Source organism: Seriola dumerili, unplaced genomic scaffold, assembly GCF_002260705.1.
Source record: "Seriola dumerili isolate Sdu_G_001 unplaced genomic scaffold, Sdu_1.0 BDQW01000003.1, whole genome shotgun sequence".
Classification (NCBI taxonomy): Eukaryota; Metazoa; Chordata; class Actinopteri; order Carangiformes; family Carangidae; genus Seriola; species Seriola dumerili.
The window spans coordinates 15,971,049-15,992,362 of NW_019174258.1; the positions used below are offsets into that span (position 1 = coordinate 15,971,049).

Consider the following 21,314-nt stretch of genomic DNA (forward strand, 5'->3'; position numbering starts at 1 on the left):
CTATTTAAACTTGGTTTAATCATCCACCCTAGTTTTGTGTCTGCATATTAATGTTGCACTACATCCACCTTCGCTGCTGCCATGCAAGAGTTATCACACAGCAGCTAGATTCAAACTGTTTAACCTTAAGCCAGCACATATTTTCAGACAGTCTCTCCTGGAAGTCCTCCATAGTGTTGCACTTGGTTGTTCGCACAAAGACTGTCAGACACAGCAGCTTTGTAACCTCCACACTGTGTTAGCAGCGTTATCTAACACTTGGCATCCATGTGAAGGCTGGCCTTTTTATTTATTTCCCTTTTGTTTTGTTTTTTTGTTTTTTCCCCACCGAGGCGTCTTGTATTTATTCCATGGTGACACTTGATTGTCAATCAACCTCTTGGGGCAGGATCAACAATTCTAATCTGTCATTTGTCACAGAAACAAACAAAATGAGAAAATGATCTATCTATATTAGTATGTGTTCACTGCATACTCAGCTTGCAGTAACTGAGACCTGACTCAAGACTCAAGTAGGACAGGCTCCACATTATAGTCAGTCTAACTGGGTCCAGGTTCTCTTGTCACAAATATGTAGTCTGCATGTTAATAAGTTACTATCAGCTGATAATGTGGTGCATTGGAATCATTGCTGAGGGGAAATATGTTTTTTCCGTCGTACCTCTGACCACAGCAATTTTCATTGAGGTCAGAAGTGAGCTTGTACCTGTAAACCACATTCAGCAGTGAGGTCCTGAAGTGCACCTGTGCATCACAACAATGCAGTAACATCGCAGGGTGTTGCAAAAGCTGTGTTGTGTTGCAAGGTTCAACACTTTTGCTGGATAACCCTGAATTTATTTGCCAGAGCTCGGCTCTGCACCTCTGTGCTGTCAACACAGTGGCCTTATTGAAATGAATGGACTGCAATAAGTCTGAACGTAGCCTCCCATTGAACAAATATGCAAAAGTTAATTGGCGACATATTTCATGATGAGGCAACTTAAAGCAGTTGTTGGTTCAGGAAAGATTGTGACTTGAAGAACATAACGGGACATGATGACATTTTCAGAGTTCAATCAAAACCATCAACACAAATCAAGTATTTCAGTATCATATACCCAACAATGCGTTGGATGCGGGATGTGAACTCTGCTCTCTGTTGTCCTAAACTTTGAGTTTCAAACCATCCACAACCTGTTTAGTAACATCACTTTTCCTGGATTGGAAACAAATGTACCAGTGAATGTGATCCAGGCAGCAATTATGTTTCTTCTAAAAGGTACGTGGCGAAAGAAATTAGTAGCATGTAAACATTCTTTATAGGAGCCAGGGTTGCTGGAGAATGGTCGACTCTGTGCAGTCCTGTTCCTTTTCCTACATGGATTTCTTCTGCGTCTGTGAACCTCTCTGTTTCAGTATTATGTAATGTTGGACCACTTCCATTCACAGTTGTGATTTATGCCCTTGGAAGTCAAAGAATTGGCCTCAGGCCATAAAAGCCAAAGCAGTTTTCTTTTGTGCTTGTTTCCCTATTTGACCATATGAGCTCAGAGCGTTTATTCTTTTTTTGGCTCAGAGTATTTAGTTTAACAAAGGGCACAAACTTTCCTCGCAGTGTAGATGATGTTGAGACAGAATGAAAGTAGTAAAGAATTCAGAAAATCAGAGGAATAGTGCAAAGACTTTATCCGAGTCAGACAGTGTAATATACTGCCACCTGAGTTCCTCAAAGAGCAGGAAAGCCTTAGAAGTTTTGTCACAGGGAAGCCTTGTCATATAAAATACACCTTTGATCAGAGTCCAGTAAATCTACTGATTTTCATACGAGGAGGAATTCCCCTTTTCAAATAGGAAGTGTGAATGTTTCCACACTCACAGTGTCTAAAGCTGAAATTAAGAGAGGGCCCCCTGACACTTTTAATCTCTTTTTATGAGGAGCAGCTCTGTGTATGTGTGTGCGTGCATGCATGTGTATGCACTAGTTGAAGTGTTTGAGTATGTTGCAAGTGTGACTGGCTGTCTGGTTTCCTGTCTGCCCTCATAGTTTCAGTTGCTGCTCTGTTGCCAGGAGTCATCAAGCTTCATATCACGTTCAAAGGAATTTAGAATTTGCATGTGGGGTATTTATTGTAAATAAAGATTTCTTGATGGAAGGTTGTGTGGCTCTAGGTTTGGGTATTTTGGGATATTTATATATACTTAAATTGTGTTTTTTCATGTGACAACATGTGGTATAGCCACACACATTCTCATCATAGTTTAGTGTAATGGCAGATAAAGCTGCCTCCCTGTTCAATTAAAGAGCCATCTCACAGTGGATAAGGGTCAGGTGGAAGAAGCATTAGGATGAGAAAATGAGCAGGGATCTCTCTTCCAGGATGGTCTGAATAGAGCACCATAGAAAAATATACCTGTATGAAGAGTATCACCTGGGAGGGCGTCAAGCAACAACCAGGTGCCGTCAAACAGACCATGTCTCTTAAATCATCAATTAAAATCTCCCCTCCCTCCTGTTGGTGCCCATGTCAGGGTGGAACAGTGCACAACTTTATCATTTTTGATTCCTCAGTATAAGGAGTTTGGTGAGAAACTGGACCCAACTTTGAACTGAGAAGTCTAATCAGCAAAAACAAGTGCTACTTTGGGCATTGCACCATGGATGGATTCTGAGACAATCTTGCCATGTCCCAGCAGAGTGACATGAGGCACTGAAATACGTGAGGATCAAAAGCACGTCTCCTGGGAATGGTTGTTGTTTTGATGAAACTTTCGGCGGCTGCTCATGTCTCTAGAGCAGCAGTGTCCACCTGTGGGCCACAGCAGGTATTGTAAGTGAGCCAACAAATCATTTGAAAAATAGTTCAAATTTGTTTTTTATGGGATGATTTTTGCCTTTATTAAAGCCGCAAGACAGGTTGGGGAGAGAGAGAGGAGGGAAGACATGCGGCAAAGGACTCGAACCCAGGCCGTTGCGGTTAGGACTAAGCCTAAATGCTACGTGGACTACCACGGGAGCCACAGAGGCGAGGTATTAAGGCCTATCACTGTGATAAGTCAATGATCTGATCCGTCATTGAATTGAATGGCTCCCCAGAAACAGCACCTGTACTTTGGGAGACAGCAAAAGCAGTTCTCAGAGGGCTCACCATCTCATATTCTACAGAGAGGAAAAAGAATGAACAATAGATGCAACAAGACACACACATGCAATAAGATATGCAACAAAACAAAGAAAATGCACCAATTATAGTAATCAAAGATCCACATGAAAATATAATTTATGGCCCAATAGACATAAACTGTATCTTACCATGATTTTTTAAGGGAATTCCATCATTCTGATAATGAATACCACACCTCAGTTATCCACCAATCTCCTGACTATATTGAACTTCCTACACTATCCACTCACACATGACCAACACATAACCCAACAAGGACTCCAGAAAGCTCTCGTCTCACGCCTGACAATAAATCACCTGGTTCAGATCTCGTACACTTCTACAAACGGTTTTGGCAACTCACATCTTCAGAATGGTTAGCATAATTAAAACACCAGGAAATATACCACCACACATGAATACCGCTTTCATTTCATTTGACATACAGTAATTTGTTTAAGGAAAGATCTTGGTTTGGGTTAAAATTACAATTTTTTTATTGTGAGGAGACCATTGTCGTTATAATTTCAGTAATAACTACTTGGTTAAAGGAGGTGTTTGTAAGTTTTGCTATTGCTACATAGCTAACATTAACGTTAACGGCTGTTTACTTACCAGTCTAGAAGAAAGGTTGAGAGTTCAGCATCAAACTTCTTTCCTTCACTCACCAACAGCTGTCTCCAGACGTGGAAACAAACACCAATGTTAATTCTTGTCTATCTTGTCTTTTCTTCCACTGAAGTTAGCATGCTAACCAGCTAGCCCTGGCCCGTCTTGTCACATTCTGATAGCGACTCACTGTAGCTTTCCAGTCTGCCCTGAAGATGTAGTGCTGCTCAGAGGACGTATTATAACGTCTTGTCTTGTAAACACAACGATGGCTGAAGCTGGTGTCAAGCGACAATCACCACCACCTGCAAGAGCCATGTTTGGTGGTCAAATAGCGCCTTTAAGGTGAGGAATGATAATGGTAAAAAAAAAAAAAAAAACGATAAAGTTTGTGACTGATGGACAAGACTCATTCCCACAGCCACTTGAGATCTTTGTCACCCTCATGTATCATGTAACTACATCCTACAAAAATGACCGTACAGTTGGATGAACACCTCTCTAAAACAGTTTCCCCAAAAACTGAACATTATAACCTTCACAAAGGTAGGGCTTATTGCAGGACTGTTGTATTAGTTTCAGCTGGGTCTACCTAATAAACTGGCACTGAGTGTATATGTTTTGGGGCTATGGGACAAAAACATAGCTTTAAAAAGGTAAAATGGAATTGTTCAGAGGTTCTTTTTCATTTGGAGGCTTAACACATTTCCCCAAATGCATCCAGTCATACAGTGTTTGGTGTCTTGGGGGTTGAACGAATAGGTTTGAACAAAACTTTTCTTCTTAATATACATTTGTAATGATGGATCCACTGGCAGGACTGGCAAGGTAAGAGTTGAGAGGCTTTTCCATAGACAACCAGTGTTGTATTGTTCAGTTACACAGTAAATAGCCATGTAATTATTAAGGAAAGGCCGTCATATGAGAGGTGGATGAACCTCACTGTACAGGCTCTGGTTGGCTCCATAGTCTTACCCTACATAGCACTACTTTCCACACATTATCACATATTATCAGCATGCACATAGCTATGAGGTAATGGAAGTAGATGCAGACAGAGGCAGCGCTGTGTGTTGGGAGGCATTGTCGCAGCTCCTGGCCATGCCTGGCTCTGCACAGCTCTGCCCTACCATAATACTCTCAACCTCCTAATCTTCCTGCACAATGAGAACACTCCTGCTCTTTGTGCAAGCAGGCCCAAAGTGTTTGACCCACTTTGAGCCTCACTATAATCACAGCACTCATTAAAGGTCCTGCTTCTAAACCTCTGCCACCAGCGTTTATCCTCCCTGCCTCTCCTCTCCAGGCCGTCTCAGGCTTCATGTCAGAGGGCGCCCAAACACACAAAGGCCATGGAACAGCATTTGATGAGATTCAAGGGTCCCACAGTTGTTGATCTGTTACAACTGTACAAACATTTCCACTGTACTGTACATAGGGCGATGGGAATGACTAGGCATTTTTTGAATGAATGAACTTTACTTATATAACACCTTCCATGCAAACAATGCAGCTCAAAATGCTTTATGAATAAAAACTGGTTTGTGCATATGCTCAGAAAATGATTATAAAATAGTATTAACACGGCAATTGTTACTTTAAAATATCACTTATAAAATAATATAATTATAATTCATATCATATAAAATAAAATATTATAAAATAATGTTTAGATAAATTGAGACAGTCAACTGTTAGTTATAAGCTTTGTTAAAAAGATATGTTTGTAGTTAATGTTAAAAACTGTCCACTAAGTCAGCAAGTCTGATATGTAACGGCAGAGGTTTCCATGATTTTGGGGCATCGTGGCTAAATGCAGCATCCCCAAAGGGTTTTTGTGGCGACCCTGGGAATAGTTAAAGATGCAGCTGTGGAGGATTCGTGGAGGATCGTAGAAAGATATGGAGTCTGTGATATAAGAGGGGATGAAACCATTTAGTGCTTTAAAAACTTTAAAACCAATTCTGTAAGATACAGGGAGCCAACAGGAGTAAACCGTTCTCTCATTTTAGTTTTTGTTAAAACCCTGGTAGCAGCATTCTGGATGGTCTGTAGTTAAGCAGTAGCTGTTTTGGGTCAGCCAGTATACAGAACATTACAGCAGTCGACATGAGTAGAAACAAGAGCATAAACAAGCTTTTCAGCATCTTGCTGGCTCAGTAAGATACAGTGGCTTTTTTGTGTTCTCTCATTTGGATATATTTTTATTATTTGAACATATTATTGAAGCAGCACTAATCAATATCTTTATATTAACAGTTGATCAAATAACTATGAGGCTCAAAGGGTCTTGGTTAAGAAAAGACTTTATTGTCGCAGAGGGAAGTTTGCCTTGGACACACTGTGCTGCCTGTACAGTAATACACATTGTTTTCTGTAACTTACTTTCACTCATTTAACATTTCCAATCTTTGTTGTTTGCTCTAATTTCCTCTGAAGGTTTGTGCATTACAGACACTCTGGACTGATCAGCCAGAGAAACAGCTGTTAGTTTTATTGAGTTGACTCTGAAATGATATCACCGGTCGATTAATTAAAGCGTTTCCACCTGATAATTCTGATTAATGCCATATTTCAAATTCAGCTACAGAAGCAGTTCAGGATATTGTTGTCTTCAGAAGCAGCTGACCTCTCAGCGGCAGGAGGGCAAACGGCCTACTGGGTAACATCAGAAGTTTAATGTAGTATAGTATTTAATGTATTTCCCTGTGGGAATGACGTTTCACCAAACTCTGAAGAGGGAGAAAGATGCATGTCAGAGTCAGAGTCAGAGTCAGCGTGGCTTTATACATTTGTTAAATGTACAAAAAAAATGAAAGAAATGTGATTTAGTTCAGAAGAAGCCCTCCAACACTTTGAAGAACAAATTATGGGACAGGAGGTCGAGTCTAGCAGTGTGACGGTATGTTTCGTCCTTCACACATGTGTGTATGTAGATGCATTCTCTTGCTGCACAAGAAATCGCCCCTTGAGGGACAAATATAATTAAACTTAAAAAAAAACCAAAAACTTAAATTGTAAACATGTTTTTTCTGTGGGACGTACATGAGGGAGATCAGAAACACTCCAGAAACACTTCGAAAGTGCTGCCAGAGTGGATTTCCTTTTAAAATACATTTGTAGAAAACTCAACTGAATTTCTTTTGATATAGACAAAGATCTTGTTCTAAGGTTCATCCCAGTTCCCTCACATGCATTTTAGTCCCTCCCACCGAAGAGACAACGTGAGGAGAGAAATCATGGAAAAATGTTTTTAGAAAAATGAGATATCATTTCCTCTTGAGCAACACTGCAGCATCTTTTGATGCTCGGAGTTTGTATTTGCCCATAGATGCACTGTCCAAATACCAGTAGATGTCCACAGATACCTTCACCAGCACAGCTGTTTTTTAACTCTCTCTGGATGTTTCCTCTTAAAACTCAGTGTTTAACAAACATCTGCTCTTGCTTAAAAAACCTGCATTGTGTAATTATACTGTACACAGATGAATTAAACCACTGTGTGATTACATTTAAAACTGCAGCACATTTTTTAATTTGCCACGACATTTGTTGATATAGTTATTGTGTGCAAATTCATTGTTTGATAATGACGGTTATGATTAGAATGTCTAAAAACTGCAATGATGTGATGCAGTTTCAAATCAGTCTGATCAGCTAGAGTGTCCAGTGATGAATAGATTTCCAATAGTGGTGCGTGTCGGTCAGCAAAACAGGTTGGTCTCATGTATCCTCAGGGATCCATGGAGTTTCTATAGGGGAGAAACAGACGGACTAAAAGAAGATATTTAAACAAAGACAAACCCTGTTCTCATGTGTCAGCAAACTGATGGAAGTCTGACCCTGAAAAGCCTGGGTGAAGTGTGGTGGTGGGTGGGGCTGGGATGTAAGTAATATTCCTAGTAGTATCTTATTTCCTGTGTTTGCTTTACTGGAGCAGGGATGTAACTGGGAGATTAGGGGGTTGGTGGGATGTTGATGTTGAACGAAGGCCGGATGACTGGAGAGTCACGGTTGACTTCATGGAGTAGCTGCCGACTGGTGGGAGGTGATGCTGTACAAATCAGCTGATTCTCACCCTGTGTGTGTATGTGAGAGGGAGAGAGAGAACCAGAGAGACAAAGAGAGTAGGTTACAACAACACACTCACACAGTGTCTTTGTATGAAGGGCACAAAGAGAGATCACACAACATCTGTGATTTAGAAATGGTTTAAAGCTGGATAAACAGCAGAGCAATATCCATTGCAAGATATACAGGCGGCCTGTGCTGACGAAGGCGGGAAACACAACAAACTTTACCATCCCAGTATACAGAAAGGCAAAGCCTGGGCTCCAGATTGCACAAACTGGCAGCCTAGCTCACAGTCAAGTCTCCTGTGTTAACGTTCAATCCCAAGCGTTGGTTGCTTTTGTCTGCCTTTACGGTCATTATCCAATATGAGGAGCTCAAAAAGAAGCTGGACACAGCATATTTTATAGTGAAAGACATGATGCCAGTTAGAATGGTGGAAAAAACAATGTTTCAAGAGCTGATGAAAGTGGATGATTCGGGTTCAAAGTCGCAGAATGGTAACATTTCTCAAGAGCAGCACTACCACAGCTTTGTGCAGAGTGCAGGGGAAAAGTAACGGTGACGTTATTAAATGCATATATTGATAATTACCAATATCAGTCCATAGGAAATACTATTATGATGGTATTTCTGGCCATAGCGCACAGCCATACATATTAACCACAGCTTGTAGTCTTCCTCAGTGGCAGTGTTGTAGGTGCTGTCACCTGACCTGAGTGTGGAACTTCTGTCATGTCATTACAAGTAGTCTCTGTTAAAAGATGATCTCTGGCATTGGATGTGGATGGCCTCAATGACCTTTGACCTCATCCCAGAGGATGCTGTGAGCGAATTTGGACTGGTGTTCATAGACAGTATGTGTGCATATATAGTTTGTGTACAAGTTTTAGAAGTGTGGTCAGGATTTTGTGTAAATACGTGTGCAAACACTTACATCACTTCATTAGGTAGACGTGTACAAGTTAATGCAATCCTTCTTTCAACTACCTTATATCGAAAAGTAAAATGCTCATTGTTATTTCTGCACGTGCACATGTGATTTTGGTGTGTATGTTTATGTGTGCATCACTGAGTGCATGTATGAGTGGAGGAGCCGACTAACTTGTGTTTAAATACATGTGTGTGACTGCACGTGTGTATATCTGTGTACAGTATGTCTGTGTAGCATTTTGCATTTGTGTGTAGTGTGTATATAGGTGGGGGAGGTTAGTGTGACATCAAGGTCAGTGGGGTCAATCTATGGTGAACCAGTATTTGCATGCGTTTATGTGCAAGCATGTGTGCATATATGTGTGTGCATGTGTGTGCGTGAGAGGCTGAACAAAGCGTCTCTTCCAGGCTGACTCAGGCCTGTGTTGTCAGCACTGGGAGCTTCGACTGCCCAGGATTCAGTGGCTCATTGGAAAGCCCTTCATGTTGTAACGGCTAATTAGCGCAAAATAAATGGCTGGCCGAAGCTGCTTGTGGGCAGCACAGTGCTGTGAGTCCAGAGGCCTGATCAGGCTTTGTGGCTCTTTTGAGGCTGTCTGGCTGGATGTGCTGCCAGCTATGTGAGCCAACACATCAGTGTTTGATCAGCCAGCTAGCCCCTAACACCAAGTCAAAACCCAGCACTGATAACCACAGCGCTGTGGATCGCAACTCTTTGTCTAGGGGCTTTAGCCTCAGAAGTGCTGGCTTCAACGGATCTTTGATGCTGCAGAAAATCTCAGCCACATCTCTGACCTCACTGTGGAACTTCACCACTCAGCTCTGTTTTATTCACATGGGCTTTATAGGGCCGGTTTGGTAAAGACTCGCTCAGTACCAGCATCCAGTGTCATTTAAGAGGAATCTGATCGGCTAATGAGGACCTCCGTCCATGGACCAAACATGGCGGGTCATTCATTCCAATGAAAGTTTTATGTGCTTTCCTGACTGCTTGGAGACATGAATGACATCAAAACAATATGTGGATGGTGAGTTGGTAGTTTTTAACCGTTTGAACCCAGTTGAACAACAGCAAATGTAAACGGTTCTGCCTAATGCGTTTGAGAGGAAACAAAATTGCTACACAGATTATGCGCACCAGCGGTGGAATGTATTTAATTACTATTCAAATACAGTAATTGCATACAATTTAGAGGCATTTTGTACTTTATATCCATTATTTGCCACTTTATATTTGTACTCTACATTTCAGAGGGAAATATTGTATTTTTTTTATCTGACAGCTATAATTACTTTGTAAGTATAAGTTACTTTGGAGATTAAAATTTTACATAAAAACACACGATAACCTTGTAAAATAGAACACATTGTTAAAACCCTTTTGGCGTGTGATCCATTATAAAATATCTGTCTTGTTGGGACCCCGTGTTGAATATTTTGTTTGTGAAAAATTTATTTGTCCTCTAAACTTTTTTCTTGGTTTCATTTAAATTATTTTACAAAATCAGCAAAGATCACAGAAGAGTAGAAAATATTTAACACTAATACAAATATATAAATTTGTGTAGGAGAACTGTTTTTCCTCATATCCAGTTCTTATTAATCACGTCACTAACCCCCAGATTTCTCTTGTGACACTACACTGCAATAGTTAAAGTTTCAGGCAGTTTAACGTGTAGTTATGTATTGATGCATTAGAAAGTTTAACTGTTAAAAGGAGCCATGTATAAGTTTTACTATTGCTACATAGCCAACGTTAGCATTAACAGCTGTTTATTTACCAGTCTAGAGGACACGCCGGTCTGTGTATACATGGGTAGTGAGGGTTGATGCCAGGTATCGTACCCTCTGTATGGTTTTACTGGTTTTCACCCCATCTTCCCCAGAAACGTTCAGCATCAAACGTTGTTCCTTTACTCATGAAGACAGATCTCCAGCAGTGGACACCAACCCTCTTGCTTTGCTTCTATTTCTATCACTTCTTTTCATCGACTGAAGTTAGCACGCTAACCAGCTAGCTCAGATGCGCCCAAATTGTCTGGTTACTTTCTGATACCAAGTCACTGTCACGTCCAGTCTGCTCTAAGGAAGTAGGTCCGCTCAGAGGATGTTTTATTACCTCTTGTATACATGACGATGATGCTCTTTGGAAGACTGGTAAGTAAAAAGCTGCTAATGCTAACGTTGTAACAATAGCAAAACTTACAAATAACTTCTTTAAGCTACTAAAACACTTTGGTTAAGATTGTAGTTTTGGTAAAATATAGGAGGGCTAAACTTTCCCTGTTTCGTGTCATGTTGCACTTATTCTGTTAACTAATATTAACCAATACCACCAACTTTTCCTAACCTGAATCAAGTGTTATGAGTTGCCTAAACAGAACCATAAAAATTTTGAAGCCAGGGTCGAGGTGAAAGAGTTTCTACCTCTTCTGAATGACCACATTCTCTGCTGTTGGTTACCAACATGAAGTATGAGGTGTTCAGTAAGCACTAACTGTGCATTCTTGTGTTGGTTTAACTCTGAATATCATGAGGAAGAAATTGGCTTTCTTTCAGATTCTGGAGGATCTGGTGACCTATTTGGTCACTTGCAAATATATATTACAACTGATGCGTCCAATGTAGTGATTACACACGAGGGAGGCTGTGCCTGTTCTGGGGAGGCAGTTGGATGCAGCCAGGAGGAGGCTATGACAGCAGACTTTTCATCCTGCATGCACATGTGTAGCTGTTCAGTGCAGGTAGAAACACTTTACCTTAGATGTGGTCGACAGTCATCTGGCTTTTGGGCCCTTTTGTATGTGTGTGTGTCTGTGTGTGTGCTCAGACCATTAAAATGATAATGAGAAACAATTGAAATACTGGCATTTTTTTCCATTCTTATGTTTTTCTTTTTCATGTAGTTTTTGTAAGAGGCTGCTGCAATGCGCAACTTTCAATGTGATTTTCTTGAATGCACACAGTGCATTTGCAATTCGGCAAGTAAAACCACAGCGTTATAGTTACACTTACTGACAATGTTATGCAACAACTTTCGTTCAGTCCTTGCAATGTAGCAAATAACATCTAAACAGCATCATGACATTATATCAGCGTAACAAGTCTAAAAAATGCATAGTGAATAAGAAAACATGAGCAAAACCATGAGTGATGAGTTTTTTAGTGCTGCTGTTGATTGAAGGTTGGATTTGAAATTAATATTTTCCATGCTAGATGCAATCTAAACCTTCTAACTTCTGCTAACAGACAAATTATTACAGGATGGAATTTCAGAAACCACCTGAAACACCTGCACTGTTTGTAATAATATAAGGAAGAATAGGTCTATTGTGCCCGGCAGAGTGCGGAAATTATTGATCATTATTTTATAATACTAATAATAATGCCACCTGGAGGTGGGGTTGCTGCAGCACCCTCACCAACCTTTACTTCTGGCTTCTGCTCTGGATGAGCGATGCCTCTTTGAATGGTAAATGGCACTTTTCTAGTCCCATTGGCCACTCAACACACTTTACAATGGAAACCATATTTTCTATTTTCTACCATACAAACACAGTAATAAGTTCACCTGAAGAACACTGCGGCCTTGATACTGTCAAGGGGAAGACACTCTAAAGTATTGTGCCTCTTTCTGCGCTGCGTACCTGTCTGTAAGAGGTTCTCACACATGGAAGAAAGAACGCGTGGATTTCCAGACATGCAAACACAGTTGCCAAGACCAATATTCAGTCCAAGCAGTATGACTCACTTTGTGATAGTAAAAGCTAAATATAGGGTTAATTATCAAGGGAGCCTGGTTTATGATAAACAACTAATATATCATAAGATGGAGGCCAGTCATTCAAAAAGAAAAGTGCTTATTTCACCATGAATACTCTTCTCTCACACTCAGCAGGTGTTCCCTGAGTCTTCCCTCTTTATTTGAATGTAAACATTGAGGATGCTTTCCTGTAATTGTCTCAAATCTTACACATTCTGCGCACATAATTGCAGCCTCTGGCTGAGCATGCATGGTTGTAAAACAGCAAACCAGTGAGGAGGAAAAAACATATGTCCGAATCCAGGCCAACATCTGTTTTCATCAGCCCAAAATGTTTGCAGTGAAGAGGGCTCTACCCTGAGCCCAGTCCCATCCAAAACCACCACGTCTGGATTTTACTAAATGGGTCCATTCTGTACAATACTGTGGCAAGATGAGGGTATGAGAGAGTTTGAGGATCTCAGTTTTGTAAACTACACACTGCATTCAAACTGGAACTTTATTTATCAGGTTTTCTCCAGTCATTTCGGACTGCTGCACGGTGTACATCTACAGTTACAGAAGCAACTGAGACGTCAAACTGAGGTTGAATATCACCCACTTGTCTTATTAATGATAACAATCATCATTTTTTCATACCTTGTTACTATTATAACATTTTATTATTATACTATTTTATTTCTATATCTTTTTTAATTGGGCAAATATTGTGATAATCAAGAAAACAAAACAAAAAACACATACAAAGATGACATAGAAGACAAGCGCTAACATATAAGATCAATAATGGACAACATACAGACAACAATAACGAGCTGTTATAATGATGTATGTGGGGATGTATGAAAAGAGTCGGGGAGTGGAGGTTAGGTTAGATTAAGTGTCGATTAAGTAGGGTAAGTGTGGATAGTGTGTGTCTGTGTATGTAGTGATAGTATCTTTATTATATTATTTACTAAATAGTATGGTAGTAATGTAACTGTAATAATACTTATATATAATTAAATATAATATATCAGTGACTATATTGTTCTTTATTTTATTTTTTCTTCCAGTTTTTGAGAAGCAAGAAGTTGTTTCTAGAGGAAAGGGAATGACAAAACATTAGTGCTTAAGAAAGGATTGCATAAAGATAATGAATCCAACATGCATACATGTGCACACACAGACAGCTGGCAGATACTGCAGTAGCAGCATTAACATTAGACCATCCGCACAGATACACAGAGGCACAGTGGTCAGATAACCATAAACAGTCACACAGCTGCAATATCCACTTTAGGTCATGAACATTTAGCAGCTAATCTGCAGCCACATGCTGAATAAACTACGATAAACAACTGCAGGGACAGAGAATATCATTTTATTTTTGACCTGATTGCACATCCACACTGGAATTATTTCAGTATAGTCTAATGATTCAGTCAGTTCTGTTTTGAAGGAGAGAGTGGAGAGACCTCAGTCTGTCACCACTGATGAGCCAGTTCTATCCAGCTGATAGCTGAGGAGCAAGATACCACTGTACAGTTTGTCATGTAGGCAAAGATCTGCAGGACATGATTCATCTTGGAAGATATGTCACTGAAGCATAACGTACAGAGCTGTACAGCCTTCCATGAAGTGATAGAAAGTCCACCCCCCCCACCCCTGGTGAAAAGTGGCAGCTTGCAGCTGAATCAGCAGCAACATTTGTCTGTTTACTGGCTGACAGTGTAGCTGTCCTGAATAAATGAATGACAGCTCAAACTAAGTGCTTTGTTTTTCAAACTTGAAAACTGTTCACAATTCCAGTTGTCACTATGAATGTTATTTTATAGTTATGTCCATGCTCAGAAACAAGCTGACATTATACTTCTCTTCCAGGTAAAAAGAAAATTGATTTCAGTTTGCATTTAAATAATACAGAGCCACAGTTGATTTTATGTGTTTATTTATGTCTTTTTTATTATTGTGATTGGATGTTTATGCCTTTATTTGATAGCACTAATAGAAGAGAAGAGATGAGCGGAGACGATGCAACAAAGGTCCCGTCTCTGCTTGTTCTCAAAATAAAATGTGCCCGAGTGCAGACATATTGAACACAACATGTTCTGGAGAGTGGGAGCCTATTGAGAAGATATAGTGGAGATGTTGCATACCGCTGCATCACCAACATTCAACCATCCCACCATATACGTACAGACAGGGAGGTGTTGGGTAGTGTGGACATCTTTTGATCTAACACTAACCCTGCTGGCAAGAATTTGCGGAGACGTACGTTACCGCTGTGTTCCAGGACTTCCCAGTGCCCTCTGTGTGATCTTCATCAGCCAGGGCCAACATTTTTTCTTCTCTTAACCTCAGTTGTGTAGAACATACAGCATGTATATTCTACACTATGCTTATACATGCACAACCTTTATTCTACCTCTGTTCTACCCTTTGCTTACATGGCAATAGTAGATTAAATCATCTGAGTGAACAAACACAAACATTTGCAAACTCTCTAATTGCAACAGTAATTACTTTTTCAAATGTCACTTCAATTTAAAGTTATAATATTTAACTTAACTGTATGACAGTAGATAGATTCTAGTTGCATGACTGTAAAATGTCAGAAACAACTGATCACATCACTCCAGTCTAAAAGAATCTCCTGTTTGCACTTGTCAACATTGCTGAGCTGCATATGGTAATCCCAATAGATGTGTTACAATATTACATATTATGTTCCACCTACTCTATTTTTAGAGAGCCTCTGGTCAGGACACACAGACTCACAGCTGCTCTCATACTTCTCTTATATTATATTAGAAAAGAAAGATAATGTCACCGTTGAGTGGCTACAACAGAAAACATTACTTTATGATTCTGTATGATAAATATGGATAAGTCATAAGGTATGTTGGTGACAGATATATTGTTGGTTTCCTTCCAAATACCTACCTACCTACGAACATGTACATGTAAAGGCCATAATCAGTATAGACAATGGGGGTGTCCCGGGGGCTATAGCAGTTTAAAGTGCTGACAATGTAATTGCAGCGTTCCCTGTTTGAGTCTTTCTGTGGACCTTTTTCCATGTCATGCCCTTCCTCTCCCCAGATTTCCTGTCAACTAATTTCACATGAGTTGTTTTATGTTTTATACACATGCAAATTGAGCCATTGGAAAACCAAGTTTTAATTTGGTGGCGCAATAGACACACTTCCTTATTTTGAATGAAGCGTGATCCCTCAGGAGCCGCAGGGAACTGTTATTAGTCTGCCTGAAGGCTAATGCATCACGGTGGTTAGGTTACGTTAAAATGCGCTCCATAATATCCGCAGAAAAGATTTGATAGAGGGAGACAAGAGTGTTTTTTGGCATGTTTGTCTTTAATGGATAGTTGATAGTATAGTCAGGCAGGAAACAAGGGGAGAGAGAGAGGAGTATGACCTGGAACAAAGGTCCTCAGGGAAAATTATCTTTTCTTAGAGTCCAATGTGTTTTTTTAACAGGAAAAATAATTATACATCTCAGCCTACGCCAAGATTAACTAGAAAAATGTCTGGAAGAATGGTGGAGTTCCAAGGGACATCCGCCAAGTCCTCTTAATGTCATGTTCCTTATCAGCGGTGTTTCTAAGCAGCACAAAAACAGTCCGTGTGTTGTATAGTTCCCTGTTCCGTGGCCTCATGTTTGCTTTACCTCTCTATTCATTCTTGTTCATAGAAGGGTGAGAGCGGACTTCTTCTTTCCTTCATGTATTTCTGACAATCACAGAAATAATGTTAAATGTTCTTCACCGTCATGTTATGTCGAGCAAAAACAACAAATCAGATGAATCCATTCCAGTAAATTCGTAATTCATAGAACTGGTATGTCTATAAATCACACACTGTAAATGAGACCCAAATCTCACTGACCGTATTACAACACACAAGCGCATCTCCGGCACACTCTGTATTACGCAGCAGATCAGCTGTTCGTGTCATACAGAGCTAAGTGTAGGTGCATTTGTGCTTAGTAATACGGTAGTTCAGCGGTTTTAAAAAAATGTAAGGAAAAGGAAAGGGCTGTTCGGTGGCAAGGTGAAGCAGTGAAGATATTCAAAATAAAGCGTACACTTAAACTGCTATTGGCTTTTTTTCTGTGATGTTTTCTCGGCTGACCCCTTCCACAACAGCACATCTCTCAGCCTCTGCTCCGGTGCTGTGGGCGCTGATCCGAATCCACTGCAGGTAATACACTGACTATGTATAAGCCTCACACAAATAACCCAAACCATCACTTTAAGGTGTTATGGGCTTTGGAGCATGCAGTCCAGGAGTGGACCACATCACCCATAGTGCTAGTGATGGAGTATGCCTGGGTTCCCTTTTTCTCCCTCTGTGATGCCAGCACACAAAGATTAGCCTCAGATCTTGGAAGCTCTGGCCCAGTAAACACTGGCTGGTGATGCTAATCTGAGGGTTATGGAATCCTCTATTACTAGCGTGCATTGTTTAACCCCGTCAGCGGAGGAGACATGCAGGCCAACAGGAATACCAACGGGGCTGGCAAAGGCCCGAAAACCAGTTTACATTCGGGAGACTCCAGGCCAGGCCACTCAACTGGTCACACGCTCTTATCAGCATTTCCACACCTGCTAACACCACACTATCTGCCGACGAGGCTGCGCTAATGCTAGTGCTCACAGGCTTGCTGTCGGGCCTGAGACTGATACTATCTTGCCAATCTTTATGATCCACGTCAATCAAACATCTGCTCGGCTCACCAGCTGACCTCCAAAAGACCTGCAAAATAAGCAGTGAGGCGGGAAACTACAGGAAGAAATTTACCAATCAGGGCTCGGCACAGTGTGTCCAATTTTTGATTAAATCTGCTCTAGACCTGCCTTCTTATGTTTGATTTTCTTTTTTTTTTAACTGCACACACAGTTACATAGGCAAAGGGGAGGTGAACTTTCTCCCTTCCAAATGGATTACATTTTCCCCACATTTAGCACCTGAAGGTAATTAGCTTGAAGAGATTGCAGAGTGAAAAAAAAAACACATTCATAGAACATTAACTCTCCCACATTTTCCAGTTGCACAGAATGAATAGGAAAGATTCAAGTTTCAAGAGAGCAAATGCCATTAGCTCACAAACCCCTTCTCAGGGGCTGCAACCACACCAAGCTAAATCAGTACCATTATTAAAATGGCAGTTTTTAAAATTTCATGTTAGTTTTCATCCAGTAACATGCAAAGTGTCAGATGTGTATTATCTTTCACACTTTGATGCATGTGTATGTGCTCTTACAGAGGCACAGTTGCGTGAAGCACTACATTGTCTCTCTTGTAGAGACACCCTGTCTACAAGAGTGGAACAGCTAACACAAGCCATCGTAATAGTGTAGCTGAGGTAGCGTTAGCTGTAGGGAACGAGAGGTTAATTTGATAAATTAGGCTAGGTTAAGCTAACAGGGCAGCAAACAAGCTACCACCTAACACAAAGAAGGTACAAGGTACAAGTAACAACTCAAAATGATACTAATCTAGCACACAATGAGCAGCAGAAGTAACGAATGATAAATACATTTAGACAAATAAAGAATAACAGGATGGTCACCAAACATGAAGCTAGTGTAGTTTTTTTTTGTCTTTTTTTATGTCCTAGGCACTGACTTAAATTTCCAATACACCACAGTAAGCTGTGCATTTAAATAATGAAAATTACATTTGGTAATATGCTGACCAGTTATCTCATACTGCTTAACTTGATTTTCAGTTTCAGTATTCCTATTCTTAAATAAAACATAACAAGATATTGTTTTTATAATTTGTGGCTCTTACAAGAAACCTCCTCCCCCAGCCCAATTTGACTTGTCCTTTTTTAAGAGTATTTTGATGTTAAGTTTTGGCTTATAGGCTGTTGTCTGTCTGTGGTTGCTGAATGGTGTGTATGTAACCCCCTTTGCCAAAGGGGGCCCCAGCCACTATAGCAACTGGTGATTCAGCAGTTGCTGGGTAGAAATGTACATAGCTGACTGTGATTGGCTAATTAGACAGCTTTACAGTTAGTCTAAATTTCAATGTTGGCCATTTTGTCTCAAACAGCAGTTTTAGGGCAGATCATCATAACTGCAAGTCAATGAAATGTGTGTGTGTGAACCTCTCTGATACAGGTACTCCTACTGATACTTGTGCTGGTTATATTAGCACCCATGGTACACTTTTTCTATACTATTGCCCATTCTGCTTCAGGTCCTCCTTGATGAATGCTAATATGACAACTATTATCAGGCTACCATGCAGTGCTCCCTCACATCCACTCTTTAAACCCCTAGAATCTGAAAACCAATCATCCTGGATACACACCAAGCAGCAGGCACACCCAAAGTTTCTTCCGAAATGTTCTGCTAGCATTTTCTGGAGATTGGTAGAGTCAGTACAAACCGCCAAACTCTTTTAATGAGTTGCAGAGTCTAGGCCTGCTACGCTTTGCAAGCCTCAATACAGCAGCTCAGGCTACAGCACTGAGGAGGAAGCATCCAAAATGGTGTGAGAGGATCTGGGCGAGGTTAAACCTAATCCCACTACAACTACTCTCTTATCTATCCTGTATGATCACTGGACAATAACGTGGCTAAATACAACTTAGTTGGACTACCCAACATGGAATGAAGTTGTTTTCTTTGAACTAAGGCCGAGTCAACAGGGAGTATCACTGTTTGGTAAGACTCGTGGCAGTGAACTGTGTGTTTATGTCAACAAGGAATGGCAATGTCCAAACACTGTTTTAGTGGAGTTCATGATTGTGAAGTGCTATCTGCTGAGAGAGGTCACTGCAGTTGTTATTGTAGCTCTTTACCTAATGCAACAGAGGCACTATGAGAGTTGCACAACAGCATCAACGATCACCAAACAGTACACTCTGATGGATTTGTCACCATTGCTGTGACTTGAATCATGTAATTGTTTTGTTGCTGAAATTCCACCAACATGTCAGGTTGGCTATAAGAGAAGACAAATACATTGGAGCTTTTTTACACAAATAAAAGAAAAAAAATAGCATATATAGCGTCCCCCTGCGCCCGCCTTGGCCATTCAGACCACATAATGTATCTGTCATGCTAATCCCAGCACAGACCACTTCACTCCAGAAACAGATGAAGGTATGGCCAGAGGGGGCTGTCTCAGTGATGGAAACATGACTGTGTGTGTATGTGCTTCAAAAGCACTGGTTGGAACGTGTTCAAAGAGGCAGCTTCCCGCGAGGACATCATTGATCTGGAGGAATAAGCAAATTGTGGCACATTTCCTTGATATGTGTATAGATGGTATCACAGTCACTAAAACATAAACTCAAGGACAAACCAGAAGCCATGGTTGACAGCAAAGGTTTGGGCGTTGCTGAGGTCTGGAGAGAAATCAGCATTCAAGGCAACAAGAAACAACCTTTCACCTGATGAGAGAATCAGAGAATGAACAGCTACTTTGCTGAGAACAGAGACTCACGGCACTTGCGAAAAGGCATCCAGGCCATCGCAGACTACAAAGCCCCCACTCCAGATGAGCTCAACAACTTCTATGCACGAGTTGACAGGTTGAATAATGTGCATGTGAGGAAGATCCTCTCCAGGGTTAACTCTATGAAAGCAGCAGGACCAGACAGAATCGCAGGCTGTGCCATTAAAACCCTGTGCTGGACAGCTGGGAAATGTCCTCACAGTCATCTTCAACATCTCTTTGGCCCAGACAGTCATCCCCACATGCTTCAAGTCAACCACCATAATCCTTGTGTCCTCCATGTGCTGTCTGAATGATTACTGCCCTGTAGCACTCACACCTACCATCAGATGCTTTCAGAGGCTAGCCCTCACCGCTCCAAGCGCTCCACTGAAGATGCTATAACTGCCTTCCACCCAGCGCTGTCTCACCTGGAAGAATCTGTTTGTGAATGTTCTCATTCGTCCAGGTCATAAGAGAGAGATCACCTGGAAGAAGAAATTGCTTATGTCAGGGAGGCTTAGGCTCAGGAGTTAGAGCAATGTGTGTGTATGATAAAAAGCACTATTTGTGTAGGAATAAACGTGTGAATGGGTGAATGTGGCCGATAAGACCAGAAAACACTTGAAAAGTGCAGTCCATTTAGTATACTATTCATTAACTTTGCTGCACCACCACACTGAGCACCGGCACTCCCCAGGACTGTGTACGCAGCCCACTCCTGTTCACCCTGCTGACATACAATTTCATTGCATTTTCCAGCTCCAACCACATCAAGTTTGCTGATGACACAGCAGTGGTGGGCCTCATCAGCAGCACTGATGAAACTACGTACAGAGAAGAGGTGACCCTACTGTAATAGCAAGTGTAAGACCAACAACCATTCCCTAAACTTTGGGAAAATGAAAAAGGTTATCATGGACGTCAGAAATATGCATGCTGACCACACACCACTGACCACCAATGGCACTGCTGTGGAGATGGTCAGCAGCACAAAGTTCTTGGGAGAGTAGATCACAGAGGACCTCTCCTGGACCTGACATGTGACAGCACAATCCAGGAAAGGACAGCAGAGTGCCCACTTCCTTCATCAGCCCCCCTCCACCCATCCTCACCGTGTTGTACAGAGGGACCATTTAGAGCATCTTAACCACCTGCATCACTGTCTGCCGTGAGAACAAAGAGGCTTCTTACCAGAAGACCTTACAGGGAACAGTGAGCACAGCAGAGAGGATCATCAGTGCTTTTCTTCCCTCCATAAAACAAATCCATGAGGCATGGTGCACCCTCATGGCCCCACTCACCCTAGCCACAGCCTCTTCACTTCCTTACCATCCAGCA

At 41.1% G+C, this 21,314-nt stretch overlaps 1 protein-coding gene across 1 annotated transcript in view; it reads left to right on the forward strand.

The window, feature by feature from the left end:
* The window catches only part of adamts17 (ADAM metallopeptidase with thrombospondin type 1 motif 17), a 136,388-nt gene that overhangs the window by 51,549 nt on the left and 63,525 nt on the right, over positions 1-21,314 (forward strand). The gene's annotated exons all lie outside the window — the stretch shown is intronic.